This window comes from Tursiops truncatus, chromosome 2 (assembly GCF_011762595.2).
Source record: "Tursiops truncatus isolate mTurTru1 chromosome 2, mTurTru1.mat.Y, whole genome shotgun sequence".
In the NCBI taxonomy this organism is placed as follows: Eukaryota; Metazoa; Chordata; class Mammalia; order Artiodactyla; family Delphinidae; genus Tursiops; species Tursiops truncatus.
Window position 1 is genome coordinate 4,384,984 of NC_047035.1, and position 17,460 is coordinate 4,402,443.

The window sequence follows — 17,460 nt, forward strand, 5'->3', positions numbered from 1 at the left end:
TGAACAACACAATAAATGAAATTAAAAATACTCTAGAAGGGATCAATAGCAGAATAACTGAGGCAGAAGAACAGATAAGTGACCTGGAAGATAAAATAGTGAAAATAACTACCACAGTGCAGAAAAAAGAAAAAATAATGAAAAGAATTGAGGAAAGTCTCAGAGACCTCTGGGACAACATTAAACGCACCAACATTTGAATTATAGGGGTCCCAGAAGAAGAAGAGAAAAAGAAAGGGACTGAGAAAATATTTGAAGAGATTATACTTGAAAACTTCCCTAATATGGGAAAGGAAATAGTTAATCAAGTCCAGGAAGCACAGAGAGTCCCATACAGGATAAATCCAAGGAGAAACACGCCAAGACACATATTAATCAAACTATCAAAAATTAAATGCAAAGAAAAAAAATTAAAAGCAGCAAGGGAAAAACAACAAATAACACACAAGGGAATCCCCATAAGGTTAAAAGCTGATCTTTCAGCAGAAACTCTGCAAGCCACAAGGGAGTGGCAGGACATATTTAAAGTGATGAAGGGGAAAAACCTACAACCAAGATTACCCTACCCAGCAAGAATCTCATTCAGATTTGACAGAGAAATTAAAACCTTTACAGTCAAGCAAAAGCTAAGAGAATTCAGCACCACCAAACCAGCTCTACAACAAATGCTAAAGGAACTTCTCTAGGCAGGAAACACAAGAGAAGGAAAAGACCTACAATAACAAACCCAAAACAATTAAGAAAATGGTAATAGGAATATACATATCGATAATTACCTTAAATGAAAATGGATTAAATGCTCCAACGAAAAGACATAGACTGGCTGAATCCATACAAAAACAAGACCCATATATAGGCTGTCTACAAGAGACCCACTTCAGACCTAGGGACACATACAGACTGAAAGTGAGAGGATGGAAAAAGATATTCCATGCAAATGGAAATCAAAAGAAAGCTGGAGTAGCAATTCTCATATCAGACAAAATAGACTTTAAAATAAAGACTATTACAAGAGACAAAGAAGGACACTACATAATTTTCAAGGAATTGATCCAAAAAGAAGATATAACAATTGTAAATATTTATGCACCCAATATAGGAGCACCTCAATACATAAGGCACATACTAACACCCATTAAAGGGGAAATCGACAGTAACACAATCGTAGCAGGGGACTCTAACACCCCACTTTCACCAATGGACAGATCACCCAAAATGCAAATAAGTAAGGAAACACAAGCATTAAATGATACATTAAACAAGATGGACTTAACTGATATTTATAGGACATTCCATCCAGAAACAACAGAATACACTTGCTTCTCAAGTGCTCACAGAACATTCTCCAGGATAGATCATATGTTGGGTCACAAATCAAGCCTCAGTAAATGTAAGAAAATTGAAATTGTATCAAGTACCATTTCCGACCACAACACTATGAGACTAGATATCAATTACAGGGGAAAAAATCTCTAAAAAGTACAAACATATGGAGGTTAAACAATACACTACTTAATAACCAAGAGATCACTGAAGAAATCAAAGAGGAAATCAAAAAATACCTAGAAATAAATGACAATGAAAACAGGATGACCCAAAACCTATTGGATGCAGCAAAAGCAGTTCTAAGAAGGAAGTTTATAGCAATAAAATCCTATGTTAAGAAACAAGAAACATCTCAAATAAACAACCTAACCTTATACCTAAAACAATTAGAGAAAGAAAAACAAAAGAAACCCCAAACTTAGCAGAAGGAAAGAAATCATAAAAACCAGATCAGTAATAAATGAAAAATAAATGAAGGAAATGATAGCAAAGATCAATAAAACTAAGAGGTGGTTCTTTGAGAAGATAAACAAAATTGATAAACCATTAGCCAGACTCATCAAGAAAAAAAGGGAGAAGACTCAAATCAATAGAATTAGAAATGAAAAAGGAGAAGTAACAACTGACACTGCAGAAATACAAAAGATCATGAGAGATTACTACAAGCAACTCTATGAAGAAATGGACAAATTCTTAGAAATGCAAAACCTGCCAAGACTGAATCAGGAAAAAATAGAAAATATGAACAGACCAATCACAAGCACTGAAATTGAAACTGTGATTAAAAATCTTCCAACAAACAAAAGCCCAGAACCAGATGGCTTCACAGGCTAATTCTTTCAAACATTTAGAGAAGAGCTGACACCTATCCTTCTCAAACTCTTACAAAATACAGCAGAGGGAGAAACACTCCCAAACCCATTCTACGAGGCCACCATCACCCTGATACCAAAACCAGACAAAGATGTCATAAAGAAAGAAAACTACAGGCCAATGTCACTGATGAACATAGATGGAAAAATCCTCAACAAAATACTAGCAAACAAATCCAACAGCACATTAAAAGGATCATACACCATTATCAAGTGGGGTTTAACCCAGGAATGCAAGGATTTTTCAATATATGCAAATCAATCAATGTGATACACCATATTAACAAACTGAAGAATAAAATCCATATGATCATCTCAACTGATGCAGAGAAAGCTTTCGACAAAATTCAACACACGTTTATAATAAAAACCCTCCAGAAATTAGGCACAGAGGGAACTTACCTCAACATAATAAAGGCCATATATGACAAAGCCACAGCCAACATCGTCCTCAATGGTGAAAAACTGAAACCATTTGCACTATGATGAGGAACTAGACAAGGTTGCCCACTCTCACCATGGTTATTCAACATAGTTTTGGAAGTTTTAGCCACAGCAATCAGAGAAGAAAAAGAAATAAAAGGAATCCAAATCAGAAAAGAAGTAAAGCTGTCACTGTTTGCAGATGACATGATACTATACATAGAGAATCCTAAAGATGCTACCAGAAAACTACTAGAGCTAATCAATGAATTTGGTAAAGTAGCAGGATACAAAATTAATGCACAGAAATCTCTTGCATTCCTATACACTATGATGGAAAATCTGAAAGTGAAATTAAGAAAATACTCCCATTTACCACTGCAACAAAAAGAATAAAATACCTAGGAATAAACCTACCTAAGGAGACAAAAGACCTGTATGCAGAAAATTATAAGACACTGATGAAAGAAATTAAAGATGATACAAACATATGGAGAGAAATATCATGTTCTTGGATTGGAAGAATCAACATTGTGAAAATGACTCTACTACCCAAAGCAATCTACAGATTCAATGCAATCCCTATCAAACTACCACTGGCATTTTTCACAGAACTAGAACAAAAAATTTCACAATTTGTATGGAAACACAAAAGACCCCGAATAGCCAAAGCAATCTTGAGAAAGAAAAACGGAGCTGGAGTACTCAGGCTTCCTGACTTCGGACTATACTACAAAGCTACAGTAATCAAAACAGTATGGTACTTCCACAAAAACAGAAATATAGATCAATGGAATAGGAAAGAAAGCCCAGAGATAAACCCACACACACATGGTCACCTTATCTTTGATAAAGGAGGCAAGAATATACAGTGGAGAAAAGAAAGCCTCTTCAATAAGTGGTGCTGGGAAAACTGGACAGCTACATGTAAAAGAATGAAATTAGGACACTCCCTAACACCATACACAAAAATAAACTCAAAATGGATTAAAGACCTAAATGTAAGGCCAGAAACTATCAAACTCTTAGAGGGAAACATAGGCAGAACACTCTATGACATAAATCACAGCAAGATCCTTTTTGACCCAACTCCTAGAGAAATGGAAATAAAAACAAAAATAAACAAATGGGACCTAATGAAACTTAAAAGCTTTTGCACAGCAAAGGAAACCATAAACAAGAACAAAAGACAACCCTCAGAATGTGATAAAATATTTGCAAATGAAGCAACTGACAAAGGATTAATCTCCAAAATTTACAAGCAGCTCATGCAGCTCAATATCAAAAAAACAAACAACCCAATCCACAACTGGGCAGAAGACCTAAATAGACATTTCTCCAAAGAAGATATACAGATTGCCAACAAACACATGAAAGAATGCTCAACATCATTAATCATTAGAGAAATGCAAATCAAAACTTCAATGAGATATCATCTCACACCAGTCAGAACGGCCATCATCAAAAAATCTACAAACAATAAATGCTGGAGAGGGTGTGGAGAAAAGGGAACCCTCTTGCACTGCTGGTGGGAATGTGAATTGGTACAGCCACTATGGAGCACAGTATGGAGGTTCCTTAAAAAACTACAAATAGAACTACCATATGACCCAGCAATCCCACTACTGGGCATATACCCTGAGAAAACCATAATTCAAAAAGAGTCATGTACCACAATGTTCATTGCAGCTCCATTTACAATAGCCAGCACATGGAAGCAACCTAAGTGTCCATCATCCGATGAATGGATAAAAAAGATGTGGCACATATATACAATGGAATATTACTCAGCCATCAAAGGAAACGAAATTGAGTTATTTGTAGTTTGGTGGATGGACCTAGAGTCTGTCATACAGAGTGAAGTAAGTCAGAAAGAGAAAAACAAATACCATATGCTAATACATATATATGGAATCTAAAAAACAAACAACAAAATGGTCATGAAGAACCTAGGGGCAAGACAGGAATAAAGGCGCAGACCTTCTAGAGAATGGACTTGAGGATACGGGGTTGGGGGGCAATGGTAAGCTGGCACAAAATGAGAGAGTGGCATGGACATATATACACTACCAAATGTAAAACAGATAGCTAGTGGGAAGCAGCCGCATAGCACAGGGAGACCAGCTCGGTGCTTTGTGACCACCTAGAGGGTGGAAGGGAGGGAGATGCAAGAGGAAAGAGTTATGGGGATATATGTATATGTATAACTGATTCACTTTGTTATAAAGCAGAAACTGACACACCACTGTAAAGCAATTATACTCCAATAAAGATGTAAATAAATAAATATATAAAATTAAATAAAATACTTTCCAGAATTTAATAACTAACTTTTATATAGTGTTGATCCAATTATATCTTAATGGATACTCATATTTACAAGTTAAATCAATAGTATTTCTTGTCTCATATTACTGGACAGTACTTCACCCTTACATCTTTATTTACGTAATTGTATAGATTTTGTTATTGATTTTTTGTAGCAATAATACCATCAAAATTCATGAACCACAAATGTCCAAGAACAGACTTCAGTGCATTCCTAGTCTGTCTTGAGGATCACTTCCAACAGAGACCACAGACTAGATCTCTTTCTGGACAGTACCTCAGAGCCAGATACATATCATCTATCACCCGTGATTCATACCCCACCAGCGGTCCCATCTCAGTCCAGGATTTGCCCTCTTTCTCCTCGTTCATTTGCACACTCCACTCGTTGATTTTTAATTTTTAATTGCCTAATAATAATAAAATAAATTTACATGAAGCACAAAAACTCAAGAACAAGAGTTTCAAGTATCCCTAACACCTGTACATAGAATAATTTCCCTCAGCAACTATATCTTTCATTAATCAATCTTAGTTTGCACCTATTCATTAAGGGACGTATGTGACATACGAAACCCATAGTGGGCCATGGCTAACTTCTTAGATTATACTTAATACATGTTTATAACAAAACAGCGAATATTCTTAAACAAGCCCCCCACACCAAGATAAGGGCTTTGACTATTACTCACATTGGTCTCTTTGCTCCTAATACAGAATTCACAGCCAGGGCAAAAGGCTTGCATCAGTTCAGTTCATTCATTCTGAGTATAAGCAATGCAGATAATAAAATATTGAGACATTCTTCCCATTAATACATGGTTTTCTCGTTTCATTTTCTTAATATTTAAGTATTTATTATTTTGTAGTGTGATATACTTCTTTTTATCTAAAGTAAACAAACTACTCAAACTCATGACTGACTCAAAGCAAGAAGACAGACTAATACATATAACTATCTATATCATCCTTACCCCAAAGTGTAACCTGCTTGATCCATTTATCACTTAATGAACTCTCATGGTTCTAAGTTATATTAATAGTAATTCATACCTCACCACATATTTTCATAATTTGATATGCTTCACCCTTTTCATCTTTATACACTGACATATCTGTTTATTCTTTCATTTATTCACTTAATAAAATCAAAATCCATGAAGCACCAAAGACTGAGAATATGATCCTTGAAGATTACTGAAATCTATCCATGGGCTCATTCCTACAAATGTAAACACTTAGTATTTTTTTGTAATGGACCTCAGTAGTTCGTAGATGTTTTCATCATAAAATATAGTTCAGAATCGGTCCATGGTTGGCCTTTTCTTCATATAATTTGTATACTGTTTCTATATATAGCATGAACCCACCATCAGCACTACAATACTGACTAGTACTTACGTATCCTATGTGCTCCGTCCTCATAATGAAAATAGCTTACATCGTTATCAATTAAGGAATGTGTAGGGAAAACCTAAAACAAATTTAAAGAGCTATAAAATGAATGACATGGACTCAACCTGTTTTTAAAATCATCCTAAGTGATCAAATTAATCATAATCAAATTAATCATAAACTTTGGTTCCTCATCCTTAGTACAGGCCTAACCTTGTTTGATTTTGTTCATGTATGTAGCCGCGTACTCATTTTAACTATACATTCCTAAACATACTGGCAGCCTACAGATCTTGGTCTTTTCAGAATGCTTAAATCAGTTCAGGGGCACCCATTTTGTAGAGTACAAAGATGATGTTAAAAGAATGAGACATTTTCTCCATTGGACCATGCTTTTCTCCCTTCGTTTACTTAGACTTTTAGATGTTTATTAATTAATGTATTTGTTATTTCTTTAAAAATGAGCAACCTGGAACTCACCACTGACACACAGCAACAGCACTAACTATTATGACATATATTTGACTTTATCGGTGATTCTCGAAACGTTGTTTCCTGATAGGCAGCATTAGCAGAACTTGGGAACGTGTTAGGAATGCAGATTAGCGGACCTGACACTAATTTTACTGAATCAGAAATGCTGAGAGTGGGACCAGCAATCTGTAGTTTAACAAGCCCTTCGGGTGATTCTGGTTCTCACTCAAGAACACTGCTCTATTATTAACCTATCCCAGAGAGGTAAAACCCTTGATCTACTGGTTTCTTAATGCACTGCTGTGCTTCAGAATTATGTGAACAAAAATTTCTCTCACAACATTTTTTCTTAATTAACCCAGCTTTACTCTCTTTATCTATCTACCTATCACCTATCTATCCATCTTTTGATTCTTTAATTTATTCCCTTAGAATAATGTAATAAGTCCCCATGATCCATTTAAACCCCAGAATTAGTTGCTTGAAAATTACTGAAATCTAGCTCTACACTTATTCCCACAGATATCTCAAATCTCCTTTTGAAATGAACTTCAGTGATGCAGAAACGAATTAATCACAAGACACATTCAGACTGCATTCCATTCACATCATGGATCCGTGCTTGACTCGTTTTCATTTAACTTCTGCATTCTTTAAAGATGTAAGAAAGAATGACCATGGACCCGCCAACCACTCCACATCCAAACACCGTAAATATCTGACATTTTCCTGTGGGTTGCTTCACTCAATTCACAGCTTAGGTCTTTTCCACAGAGGAATGTTTATAAACTGTGGTGCAAACCTAGTATGGAATAAGTAGCTGTGAAAGTGAATATAAAACCCTCAAACTTTGAAAAACTTGTACTGAATTCGATGACTTCATAAAACTTGCCACATTGCATATCTTCAGCATATATCCATATTTGGTCTTCTTTGAATTTATTTGTCGGTAGCTATTTATTAATAGCTTTAATTTTCATTCATCCATTCTTTAATGCGTGAAAGAATCTGACAAACTATTCGTGTCGTAAAGAAAATGCAAAATGTTTAACTTCCCAGAAACCAAGAGACAAATGCCTATTGTGTATATCTGTCTAATCCCCCTTATTCAAACTGGCCAGAGCTAAGATTCGTTTTTCTCAAGAGGGACACAACAGGAGTAAAACTGATGAATCGTGTTTCATCACATATTCATCACTGGCCAGGTGCTTTGTCCCCTTTGATCTTATTAAGGTATTAACTTATTTATTAATTTATAATACTAAGATCAGTATCCTTGTATAGAAACTCAATTCAATAACACTCATTAATAGTAACTGCATCCAGCCCCTCATTATCATTAAGCATCAAGGGACTATATACTTTTTATTCCCAACTTTATTTAGGAGTAATTGACAAACATAGTTTGCATATATTTAAAATGTACAACATGAAGATTTGATTTACGTATACACTGTGGAATGATTACCAATGGAACACTGAAGCCAAGGGCTTGATCATAACTTGTCATATGACACATTTTTGTCACTGGTTCATGTTAAGCCCTCTTTAATGTAGTAAGGGGGTTCAATTATATAAACTTTTTTTTCCCATTTCTTAATTAAAAAAAAAATGCGTGCAACCCAAAGATAACCCAGAACATAAACATCAACAATTACAAACATCTTTCTCTGGGTCTCATGATATAAAAACCTCTACATATTTATAATAGACTTCGGTTCCTTAGAAATAGATTGGTAATGATGTTTATCACATACTCTATAGTTATTCCAGATTTGGCCCTATTTTTCCTTCATTTACTCATACATTTGTTTAGTTATTATTGTATTGATTAACTTTTACTAAGCAATCAATATCTATGAAACTCAAAAGCCCAAAAATAAGATCCTTGGATATCCTTAACAAGTCTTTGGAGGCTCATTTATATCAGAAGAATGGACTAGATTTCTTCTTGCTTTGGACTTCAGCGTTCTAGGTAAGCATTGCTCATCCTTGACTCACATGCCACCAGTCCTCAATATTACTTCAGACTCCATCCTCTTTTTTTCATTCAATTATAATTTTGTTTAGAGATAAATCGTTAATTCATAATGAGAAACATATACTCATAAATTTTTAAAGTAGTTTTAATATCCCTAACATCTGTATGTAGAATCATTTTTTACAGAGTGAAAAGTCCAGATCTCTTTTGTTAATCGGCCTTGTGTTGAATGTACGGATTAGTCATCATATTTGCTTCATTTTCACATCTAACTTTACTTATTGTTAGTCCAAGGTTAGCATGGACTAATCCCTAACATCTGTCTGTAGAATTATTTCCCTCATCAAACCATCTCTTCCATTAATTGACCTCAATGTTTTGACTTGGATGAATAAACATAATGCTTCATATTAATTGCATTTGGGGGCCATGGTTGGCATTCACTGATTATATTTCACATTTTTAAATAATACAGTGAATACCCTTAAACAAACAACCCAAACCGAGGCAATAACTTTGACTATTACTCACATTGGTCACCATGCTCTAAACCATAAAACTTATGATCATAGAAGAATCATTAAGCCAGCTTGAGGGGGTCTATTCTGAGTAGTACAGAGCAGACAAGATGATTTTAAAAGGCTGAGACCTAATCAACATTGGTCCTTGTATTTCACCTTTCATTTAGTGAGTTATTTAGGAAATTAGCAACTTGGGAAAATGTTTACTTAATGCCTCCTAAGTAAACAAACAATAACGATCTTGCCACTGACACAGAATATGGACATTCCCTATTAACTACTTCACACTGCCTATAAAATCCTTAGCCAGAGGTAACACCTTGTATGATTTGCTTCCTAATAAATAGAAGTATTTTCAAAATACGTTAATAGTATTTCTTGTCTTGCTACATATTTTTATAATTGGACAATGCTTAATGACCTTCATCTTTATTTATGTATGTATTTATCGATTATTTCATTGATCTGACTATAAAAATAGAGAATGCATGAACGTAAACCAAAAATGAGATTCTTGTATATCCATGGCATCTGTCTATAGGATCACTTCACACAGGGCAATGGACTAGTTTCCATTTGCATCGGACCTCAGAGTTCCAGACACAGATTCATCATACACGACATACATGACTACACCAATAGTCATCATCGATCCAGTATTGTCCCTCCTTTTCTTCAATCGTTTGTACATTGTCCATTGATTAATTCATTAATTCACTAATAATAATTTTTAAACCCTATTATTCACAGAAACCCAAGAAGAGCCTTGATAGCCCTAAACTGTATACAGGATAATTCTCACATCAATATATCTCTCTCATTTATTATTCTGATTTTCCTATATGCATTAATCAATATAATCAACCCCATATTTATATAATCAATTCCATATTTGTCACTGGGCTATAGTTAGCCTTATGCAATTATACTTCACATTAATACTTCATAATGATACAGTGAATATGCTTTTTTAAAAAACACTAAAATAAGACAAGAATTTTGACTGTTACTCACATTGGTCTGCATGCTCCTAACACACGGGTGCAACCGTAGACCTGGTACCCATGGAAGATGCTTAAATCAGCTCAGGTGTGTCCATTCTGAGGCCTACAGAGCAGAGCAGATGATAAAGATAATTGAGACCTTATTTCCATTGATCCCTGCTTCCCACCGTCCAGTTACTCAGTCATTTAGGTATTTATATATTTTTCATGATATGGATTTTCTTTTCTCTTAACAAAGGAAACTCTCTCAAACTTGAAACTGATCCAGTAAATAAAACTGACTCTTATTCATCAGCCTACGTGATTCTTAGCCACAGAGGTAACATCCTTGATTCATTTATTTCTTAGGAGGCAGCAGTGTCTTCTTCCATTTTTATGAGTAATATTTCTTGCCTCACCACATACGTTCATAGTTGGACAATGCTTAACATTCTTCTTTATCTATTTACTTCTATTTTATTCTACCGTCAATCCATTAGTAATAGCAAATCTAAATCTATGAGCTCAAAATAAGAACAATATTTGTATATTTCTGACATCTGTCTGCTGCAGGGGTCTCCGACCCCCAGACTGCGGACCGGGGCTGGGCCAAGGCCTGTTAGGAACCGGGCTGCACAGCAGGAAGTGAGCAGCGGGCGAGCGAGCGAAGCTTCGTCTGCCGCTCCCCATCGCTGCTCTCCATCGCTCGCATTGCCGCGTGAACCATCTCCCTCCGTGCCATCCGTGGAAAAATTGTCTTCCACGAAACCGGTCCCTGGTGCCAAAAATGTTGGGGACCGCTGGTCTACTGGATCATTTCCAAAAGAGAGATTCAACTAATTATGTTTTGTGTTGGAGCCCGGAGTTCCAGACACGTAGTATTCATTGTTTATAACTCATATGCCACCAGTTGTCATCACCGGTATATGTTTCTCTTTTTCTTCACTCATTTCTGCATCTGTATTAAATAAATCAAACTAATTCACTGATAATAATATAATGAATACATGATTCCAAAACCCAAGAGCAAGATATTTGCATATCCCAAGCATAGTATATAGAGCCATATCCCATGTAGACTTTATCTCTTTGATCAGTGAATTTCACTGTTGATTAAATAACATAATATTTCATATGATGTTTAAATTTGGACATAGTTCATTTTAATTATATTTATTATTTTTTTAAATAATACTGTGAAACCTTTAAACAAATAACCCAAACCAAGACAAGAACTTTGACCTTTGACCGTTACTCACCTTTGTCTCTTTCCTGACGCAGGAGCAACATGACGATCTTAATCAGCTTGGAAGATCCATTCTGAATAGTACCAAGCAGAGAAGAAAATAAGAAGATGGAGACATTCTCTCCATTGATTCATTGTCTCCACCATCCAGATACATAGTCATTTAGGTATTTATTGATTAATGGTAATATTTATTTATTTTCCTCTTAACAAATTCAGCATCAAAGTTGTAACTCACTCAGATGAGAAACTGTACATATCACTGTCTATACCATCCTTAGTCAAAGATGTAATACACTTGATCCATTTAATATTGATTTCAATTTATATTAGTATTATTTTCTTTACTATACACTTTAAAGATGAACAATACTTCAGCCTCTTCATTTTTACTTACACATTTGTCTATTTATTCTGCCATTTATTCTTTCAGAATAAGGTTTTGTAAAATTCACAGACACAAACATCAAGAACAATATCTTTGTATATTCCTGACATCTGTCTATAGAATCACTTTAAACAGGAGGAATGGGCTGGATTTCTTTGTGCTGGACCTCAGAGTTTCAGACACACAAGTACTCATCGTATACAACTCATACGTCACTAGCCGTCATCATCGGTCCACGATTGGACTCTTTCTTCATTCTGATCTATATTTACTGATCAATTCATCAATAATAATAAAATAAATATCTGTGAATCACAAATACTCAAGGACTACTAGATCCTTAATATCTTTAATAGCTATCTATAGAATCATTTGCCTCATTGAATATTCTTCTTTCATTAATCATCTTCATTGAGGCAAATACCTATTAAGCAACATAACATCTCATGTCAATTCTATATTTATCCATAGACCATGTCTAGCCTTCTTTGAATACATTTATTTATTATCACAGCGAATAAACGAACACCCAAACCAAGAGAAGAATCTGACAATTACTTACATGGACCACATGTACTTATACACAGGACAACCAGCAGAGTTCCTGATCATGGTCAATGCTCAGCCAATTCAGGTGCATCCATTCTGAGGAATACAAAGCAGAGAAGATGATAAGAAGATTGACAGACACTCCACTGATACGTACATTTCAACTTTCACCTGGTCACTTACTTAGGAAAACAGTACATTGGGGTCATGTTTATTCATTTATTCTTAACAAACGAAACAGCATCAAGCTTGACACAGACCAATAATAAGAACTTTGATCGTTATTTACTGTCTGCATCATTCTCAACCAAAGAGGTCAGACATTTGAGCCACTTACATTTCCTAACGAACTTCAGTATTTTCGATCAATGTTAATAGTTTTTATTGACTCACCACATATATTAAGAGTGAATATGCTTCAGCTTCTTCATCTTAACTTATTTACACTTGTACATTGATTATTTCTTTGGGCTAATTTTTATAGTATCAATAAAATCAAAGACTCATAAACACAAACCAAGAAGATTGTTCTTTTATTTTCCTAATACTTGTCAGTAATAGCATGCCAAATAGAGGTGACAAATTATACTTCTCTTTTTACTGGACCTCGGAGTTTCAGACACATAGTATTCATCATCCAGGACTCATACGATATCAGTCATCATCACTGGTCCATATATGGGCCTCTATTTCTTTATTCTCATCGGCATAGTTCATTGATTAATTCATTAAGTGACTGATATTATATTTCACACTTGTACAACATAGTGAATACTTGAGAAAAAAAACTCTCAAAGACATGAATTTAATTACTGTATTACTCACATTGGTCTATAGAGCACAGGACCGTGCAAGATGCTTAAACCCACCAGCATGCGTCCATTCTGAGGAGTACAGAGCAGAGCAGAAAAAAAAAAATTTGAGACGTTCTCTGAATTGGTCCTGGTTTTCTTCATTTTATTTACTCAGACATGAAAGTATTTATTATTTTCCATAATTTATACACATATATAAGCATAAATATAAATATAATATGATCCTTAGAAAAATGATCCTAACATCTTTCCATAAGACCACTTCAAAGAGAGGCAACAGATTATATTTCCTTTTTGATTGGACCTCAGAGTTTCAGACACAAAGTAGTCATCGTCCATGGCTCATACTCCACCAACGGTCATCACTGGTCCATGCCTGAGCCTCTGTTTCTTCATTCTCATGGACATTTTCTATGACTGGTGTTTTGGATTACATTTCACACTTTTAACAGTGCAGTGAATACCCTTAAAAAAAAACTTCTTAAACACAAGAACTTAACCTTTACTCACATTCATCTCTAGGCTCTTAACACACAGAGGAAACCATAGAAAATGCTTGAATCAGCTTGGGTGTGTCGTTTCTGGGGAGTACAAGATGAGGCGGATGATTAAAAATCTAGACCTTTCAAAAGAAGATCCACATCAGTCTTTGTTTACATCATTTCATTTACAAAGGTATTTATTAATTTTTCCGAATATATGTACATATGAGATATATACCTATGAAACAAGATTGACATCCTCTACTGAGACAGACCCAGGCCTATAAAACTAGGTATTACTTATCGAGGTCAGTGTCTGTATGATCCTTAGGAAAAGAGGGAACACCGTTGGTCCATTTATTTCTTAACATGCATCAGTTTCCTCAGTTTATATTAATAGTATTTCTTGCCTCTCATGTATATTCATAGGTGGGCAAAGCATCATCCTCATTTTTATTTATTTGTATTTTGTTTTTTGGCTCTATCATTGATCGATTGATATTAATAATATATAAATCCATGAATCCAAAATTACAAGAACAGTATCCTTGTAAACTCTTAACATCGATCCACAGGGTCATTTGTGAGAGAGGAAACAGATTAGATTTTGTTTTGTGCTGGACCTCAGACTTCCAGACATGTGGCATTCATCGTATAAGACTCCTAGGTCATCAGACATCATCACTGATCTGGGGTTGGGCCCCTTTTTCTTCATTCTCCTCTACAGTTGTTTATACATTAATTCATCAACCTACTAATAAAAATTAAGTAAATATATGTGAATTACAAAAATGCAAGGACAAGAGCCTTCAGTATCCCTGTCATTTATCTTTAGAATCATTGCCTAATTGAATATACCTCTTCCATTAATCATCATTGTTGTAAAAACAGATTAATCAACATAATGTTTCAGACACTTCCAATTTAATCGCTGGACCATAGTTGGTCTTTTTTCTTATATTTAATACATTTTTAATTATTACAGGGATACCCTGAACAAATCACCCAAACCAGGACAAGAACTTTGATTATTACTCACACTGGACTTAATGCTCCTACACAGAGATGCTCCCATGAGCTCCTGAGTTCAGGGTCCTCTTTCTGAGAAGTACAAAGCAAAACAGATATAACAAGATCAAGACATTATCTCCATGGTTCTGTGCACTCCACCTTACATTTAGTCAATCATTCAGTAATATGTTAATCTGGGATAATACTTAACAAATTTCCTCTTTAAAAAATGAATAAGATCAGACTCGCTATGGACTCAGAATAAGAACGTCTCTATCAGCATGAGCCAAAGAGGTAAGGCACTCGAACCACTCGAACCACTTATTTTTCGTAATGGCGTTCAGTATTCTCAGCACGTTTTAACAGTTTCCATCGCCTTACCCCATATCTCAAGAGTGCATGTGCTTCATGCTCAGCATCCTCGCTTTTTTATATTTGTACACTGATTCTTTAATTGATCCATTTATAATAAAAGAATCAAAATTCACAAAAAATAGTCAAGAAAAGAGTCCCTTTAGATTCCTGAAATCAGTCTATAGGATTTCAAGCAGAGGCAACAGACTATATTTCTTTCTGATTGGACCTCAGATTCCAGAATGAAGTAGTCATCATCCACGACTCATACTCCACCAGCGGTCATCATCGATCCACATGTCAGTCTCTTTTTGCTCATCCTCCTGTACATTAGCTCATTAATTAATTTCTTATCCACTGATATTAATTTTTAAAACCCCATGATTCACATAAAAACAAAGAATAAGAACCTTGGGGCTTCCCTGGTGGCGCAGTGGTTGAGAATCTACCTGCCAATGCAGGGGACACGGGTTCTAGCCCTGGTCTGGGAAGATCCCACAGGCCGCGGAGAAACTGGGCCTGTGAGCCACAATTACTGAGCCTGCGCATCTGGAGCCTGTGCTCCGCAACAACAGAGGCCGCGATAGCGAAAGGCCCGTGCACCACGATGAAGAGTGGCCCCCGCTTGCCACAACTAGAGAAAGCCCTCGCGCAGAAACGAAGACCCAACACAGCCATAAATAAATAAATAAGATAAATTTAAGAATAAGAACCTTGACTATTTTACTTCTGTCCATAGAATCATTTATCACATTGATATCTCTCTTTCATTAATTACTCTTACAATACCATAAATTGATTAATAAATACTATTGGGAATAATCCCATATTTATCACTGGCCACGGATGGCCAATAAGTACACTTTTTTAAAAAACGTTTCGAATGAAGACATGAACGTTATTACTCACATTGGTCTCTATACACCAAAGACGTGGAGACAACCAGAGAACGTGACCATGAGAGAATTTTCCAATCAGCTCGACTGGTCCATTCTGAGGAATATAAAGCAGAGTAGATGATGTTTTAAAAATGAGACCGGGCTTCCCTGGTGGCGCAGTGGTTAAGAATCCTCCTGCCGATGCAGGGGACACGGGTTTGAGCCCTAGTCCGGGAAGATTCCACGTGCCACGGAGCAACTAAGCCTGTGTGCCACAACTACTGAGCCTGCGCTCTAGAGCCCACGAGCCGCAACTACTGAGCCCATGTGCCACAACTACTAAAGCCCGTACGCCTAGAGCCCGTGCTCCACAACAAGAGACGCCACCGCAATGAGAAGCCTGCGCATCACAACGAAGAGTAGCCCCCACTCGCCGCAACTAGAGAAAGCCGGCGCGCAGCAACGAAGACCCGACGCGGCCAAAAATAAATAAATAAAATAAATTTATAAAAATGAGACCTTGTCTGAATGGATTTTTCCTTTTCACAATATATTCGTTCAGTCCTTTAGGTAGTTATTAATTTTTCATAATTTAGATTTTACCTCTTAACAAAAGGAACAACCTTAAATTTGATACTGACCTAGAAAATAAAATTGACTCTAATTATGAATCTATATGATCCTTAGCCAAAGAGGTGACACTCTTGATACATTCATTTCTAAAGAGGCATCAATATTTTCAATTTTTATTAATAGTAATTCTTGCCTCACCACAAATGCTCACAGTTGAACAATGCTTCACTCTCTTTTTATCTGTTTATTTATTATTTCTTTAATGGTCCTTTATCTATTTATTGATACTTCTTCAACAGTAATATCATTCATCCATTCATTAACAATAATAAATTTAATCAATGAATCCAGGGTAAGAACATGGTCTCTGTATATTTCTAATATCTGCCTACAAGATCATTTCCAACACAGGTATTTGATGAATTATGTTTTGTGTTGGACCTCAAAGTTCCAGACACATATTATTCATCATCCACAACACATACACCACCAGTTGTCTTCATTGGTTCAGGTTTGGCTGTCTTTTTCCTCCTTCATTTATCAAGTAAATCATTAATTTATTAATAACCATAAAATAAACACATAATTCACAAAATCCAAGAATAGGATCCTTGAATATTCCCAACATCTGTCTATAGAACTATTTCACACATGGACTGATTCTCTTTATTAACCAACCTCAATGGTGCACAATACTGATGACTCAACATAATGTTTCATATCATATTTATCATTGGGCCATAGTTAACTTTTTTATTATGTTTAATACTTTTAATAATTCAATGAATACCTTTAAACAAATGACCCAATCTAAGATGACAAACTTGACCATTACTCACCTTTGTCTCTTTCTAATACAGA

At 35.5% G+C, this 17,460-nt stretch overlaps 9 non-coding genes across 9 annotated transcripts; all 9 read right to left on the reverse strand.

The window, feature by feature from the left end:
* Positions 1–8,774: 8,774 nt before the first annotated feature.
* On the reverse strand, positions 8,775–8,846 carry LOC117311461 (small nucleolar RNA SNORD113/SNORD114 family). Its single transcript, XR_004525660.1, has one exon. It is a non-coding gene; the product is annotated as a small nucleolar RNA SNORD113/SNORD114 family (small nucleolar RNA).
* Positions 8,847–9,901: 1,055 nt separating this feature from the next.
* On the reverse strand, positions 9,902–9,976 carry LOC117311428 (small nucleolar RNA SNORD113/SNORD114 family). The gene has a single exon (XR_004525629.1). It is a non-coding gene; the product is annotated as a small nucleolar RNA SNORD113/SNORD114 family (small nucleolar RNA).
* A 1,179-nt stretch (positions 9,977–11,155) lies between these two features.
* LOC117311424 (small nucleolar RNA SNORD113/SNORD114 family) lies at positions 11,156–11,230 on the reverse strand. Its single transcript, XR_004525625.1, has one exon. It is a non-coding gene; the product is annotated as a small nucleolar RNA SNORD113/SNORD114 family (small nucleolar RNA).
* An 867-nt stretch (positions 11,231–12,097) lies between these two features.
* LOC117311414 (small nucleolar RNA SNORD113/SNORD114 family) lies at positions 12,098–12,173 on the reverse strand. Its single transcript, XR_004525615.1, has one exon. It is a non-coding gene; the product is annotated as a small nucleolar RNA SNORD113/SNORD114 family (small nucleolar RNA).
* Positions 12,174–13,086: 913 nt separating this feature from the next.
* LOC117311410 (small nucleolar RNA SNORD113/SNORD114 family) lies at positions 13,087–13,161 on the reverse strand. Its single transcript, XR_004525612.1, has one exon. It is a non-coding gene; the product is annotated as a small nucleolar RNA SNORD113/SNORD114 family (small nucleolar RNA).
* Positions 13,162–13,599: 438 nt separating this feature from the next.
* LOC117311401 (small nucleolar RNA SNORD113/SNORD114 family) lies at positions 13,600–13,674 on the reverse strand. The gene has a single exon (XR_004525605.1). It is a non-coding gene; the product is annotated as a small nucleolar RNA SNORD113/SNORD114 family (small nucleolar RNA).
* Positions 13,675–14,400: 726 nt separating this feature from the next.
* On the reverse strand, positions 14,401–14,475 carry LOC117311423 (small nucleolar RNA SNORD113/SNORD114 family). Its single transcript, XR_004525624.1, has one exon. It is a non-coding gene; the product is annotated as a small nucleolar RNA SNORD113/SNORD114 family (small nucleolar RNA).
* An 896-nt stretch (positions 14,476–15,371) lies between these two features.
* LOC117311415 (small nucleolar RNA SNORD113/SNORD114 family) lies at positions 15,372–15,444 on the reverse strand. Its single transcript, XR_004525616.1, has one exon. It is a non-coding gene; the product is annotated as a small nucleolar RNA SNORD113/SNORD114 family (small nucleolar RNA).
* A 1,590-nt stretch (positions 15,445–17,034) lies between these two features.
* Positions 17,035–17,109, reverse strand: LOC117311413 (small nucleolar RNA SNORD113/SNORD114 family). The gene has a single exon (XR_004525614.1). It is a non-coding gene; the product is annotated as a small nucleolar RNA SNORD113/SNORD114 family (small nucleolar RNA).
* Positions 17,110–17,460: the final 351 nt, after the last annotated feature.